At 44.3% G+C, this 3,426-nt stretch overlaps 1 pseudogene; it reads right to left on the reverse strand.

Moving 5' to 3' along the window:
• Positions 1 to 300: 300 nt before the first annotated feature.
• On the reverse strand, positions 301 to 1,876 carry LOC116674583 (uncharacterized; annotated as a pseudogene).
• Positions 1,877 to 3,426: the final 1,550 nt, after the last annotated feature.

A 3,426-nucleotide genomic window follows, 5' to 3' on the forward strand; every position in this document is an offset into this window, starting at 1 on the left:
ATGTATTATTTATTATTTATTGTATGTTCAGCAGCACTTCACCTTTAATCTCATCTCCCCCTGTGTTTGCTTTCGGTTTCAGTTTTATTAAACTTAATATCAGGTAGCACAATTGCAGCTATTTCAATGGTATCAACCCTAGTTCGAGTCCCCCCCCCAACTCTTCTCCCTATTTCCTGTCAGCTTTATACGGTTCTCTGACGAATAAAACAATAAAATCCTCAATAGAAAATATATATATCTTTTAATAATAGTTTTTTGGTTGCACATCAAGTTGGTGTGTAAAGGAAAAAAACACTCACCTTAACGTCTTTAGCATTGCATCGAGAATTAATAAGACATCCTGGGTATTGGGACGTAAGTACAGCCCATTATGCTACACATAGAAAAATAGTTTGTACAGTCAAATCACTTTAAATCAATATACAGACACAAAAAAAACTTTACTGGACTTCATTTCCCCAATCCCTCTGCCTCTCCTTCTCTTTTTCGCACTCTTTTCTTTTCCTCGCCTCATGTTGCTATAGCAACCGCCTCATCAAACACATGCTGAGGGGGCTGTTTGAGCTCGTGTCCCTCTCCCTTTCCTCCCCGTCCCTTCTCCTGTCCCTCTCTCCTCTCTCCCCTCCCCTGGGTGTCGGCTGCTCCTTTCTCCCCCCGCCGTCGTCTTCGCTGTCTCCCGCACACGCTCTGTCCTGCTCCGCCGGGACTCTGGCCGTGTTTTCTCTCTCTCTGTCGGCGTCTCTCTGCTGCTGCTGTTGCCGCAGGGTCAGGGCCGTGATTTGCAGTGCTGCGGCTTCGGGGGCACGACCGGTACAGCTTTTACTTGGTAAACCCTCGGGTTTTTGGAGATGACCACTTCCTTCCCACTCCTCCTTGGCTGCTGTCACTTTCCTCCCACTTTCTGCCCTCTTTCAACTCCTTCACGTCACACCTGACCTCTTTCAGGCATTCATCCACACGTGGCGGTGTTCTACGTTGCTCATCGGCTCTCTCTTTGTCTACTCTGTTATGCTGCTGTGCTTTCTCATTTCCGACGTGCTTCCATGAACGGTTTCTTCTGGTTCACATGGATTTGTAAGTAGTAAGTTTGTCTCTTGTTCCCCAAACTCCCGCTGCATGTCTGTTTCTGTGATCTTTTCCTCAGCCGTCTCCAGGGACTCCTCCGCTACCTCTTCTCTAACTTCTGTCTCGTTCGTCTCTTCTTCGTCCACTTCCACCGTCCCTCTCCTGAAACCTTTGCTACCTGCTCTTCCTCTTCTCCGACTCTGACATCTCCGATCATGTCTCCCTCCCCCACCGACACTTTCTCTTGCACCCTTTCCTTGACCTGCTTGCTTTCCTTATCCTCAATCACTTCACATATAACATCTTCAAGTTCAACCCAAATGTCCCCGCCTGTACTACAAATTGCACATCATGCTCTATCGCCTCCCTGCATCTTTTTTTTTCATGTTTTTCTTCTTCAGCATCACTTCAATGACCTCCTCAGAGGTTTCTTCCCACATGTCATTATCCCTTTCTTTCAATTTCTAGAACTATTGCCTGACATGTGTCCTCTGTCTCTTTGTACACCTCCCTGTCCTCTACGTCATGCCCGTCTCTCTCCTTGGTATCACAGGTTTGGGGCTGCTCTGTTGCCCTTACAGACTCCTCTAAAGAAACGTCATTGGTTTCTTCCTGTGTAGCACAAGAAACGTCATCACAAGGTGGATAATCGCTGCGATGATTGTCAGACATGTCCGCCTGCTCCTCTGCCTTCAGGTCGGCGACAGTGCTTGATTCAGCATCGCTCGGGAGTGGGAAGTCTACGCAGCGGCGCGTCCATGCCTCTGGAGTGAGAGGTTGTTCTTTGTCACTCGGAGGGTCTTCCATGGCATCTCCTCTGTTGCTTCCCTGTACATGGATGAAACAGAAACCTTAAGACAGCGATATCTGCTTTGGACAGAGAGTTTATGTGATTTGGGAGAAACCATTTTGTGATTTGGAAGAATTTTTTTTCCCATTTCTTTGTGAGGGCTTAACCCACTGCAAAAAACAGGAGAGCTACTTTTTTGCCCATTTCCTGATAGCTTGACGTTATTCATACCAATGTTTGCAGAATTGTTTCATGATTATATGACCTTTCAAAATATTTTAACTATCAATGCCAGGGCTGTATTGTGCTTCTTTATATAAACTATTTTATTCTACCAAAAAATTTTGTGCCGGTCAGGAGGTACTAGGCTCAAAGGTTCCATGGAATGAAAATGTCTTAATGAGGTTTTTTAACATTAATATGAGTTCCCCCAGCCTGCCTATGGTCCCCTAGTAGCTAGAGATGGTGATAGGTGTAAACAGAGCCCTGGGTATCCTGCTCTGTCTTTGAGAAAATGAAAGCTCAGATGGGCCGATCTGGAATTTTGCTCCTTATGAGGTCATAAGGGACAAGGTTACCTCCCCTTTCTATGCTTTGTCCGCCCATGAGAAAGAGACATCATGGCTTTTCAAACGGGCTAAGTGGTAGTTGGTTAAGGCCACACCCCCAACCTCCACCTTGACCCCCCCCTCCTCCTCAATAGCTACAGACTCAGAAATGGCACATACTAAGGAAAGCTCATTGTGGGACTGCTCTAGTGGCTGTAATTCTGCACCAAGGCTGAATTTGGGAAAGAGACTTCAGATATGGTATTATAGGACCACTAAGGTCTATATAAAAGAGACTTCAGATACAGTATTAGGGGACCACTAAGGTCTATATAAAAGAGACTTCAGATACAGTATTAGGGACCACTAAGGTCTATATAAAGAGACTTCAGATACAGTATTAGGTGACCACTAAGGTCTAAATTAAAGAGACTTCAGATACAGCATTAGGGGACCACCTAAGGTCTATATAAAAGAGACTTCAGATACAGTATTAGGTGACCACTAAGGTCTATATAAAGAGACTTCAGATACAGTATTAGGGGACCACTAAGGTCTATATTAAAGAGACTTCAGATACAGCATTAGGGGACCACTAAGGTCTATATAAAGAGACTTCAGATACAGTATTAGGGGAACACTAAGGTCTATATAAAGAGACTTCAGATACAGTATTAGGGACCACTAAGGTCTATATAAAAGAGACTTCAGATACAGTATTAGGGGACCACTAAGGTCTATATAAGAGACTTCAGATACAGTATTAGGGACCACTAAGGTCTATATAAAGAGACTTCAGATACAGTATTAGGGGAACCACTAAGGTCATATTAGAGCATCCAAAGAGCACCATGTCAAAAAAATTCAAAGGCAAAGATAATATGGAAACTGAAAAAGCCCCCGCTATTATAAGATACTGGTTAAGCAGGCCTTTAAGGTGTGTTCAGTGATGAGTACTTCATCAGTTCGTCTATGACAGAAACAGACTTGCATGATAAGTGGGACAGGTGGGATATACAT

This window comes from Etheostoma spectabile, unplaced genomic scaffold, assembly GCF_008692095.1.
Source record: "Etheostoma spectabile isolate EspeVRDwgs_2016 unplaced genomic scaffold, UIUC_Espe_1.0 scaffold00000742, whole genome shotgun sequence".
NCBI classification, from domain to species: Eukaryota; Metazoa; Chordata; class Actinopteri; order Perciformes; family Percidae; genus Etheostoma; species Etheostoma spectabile.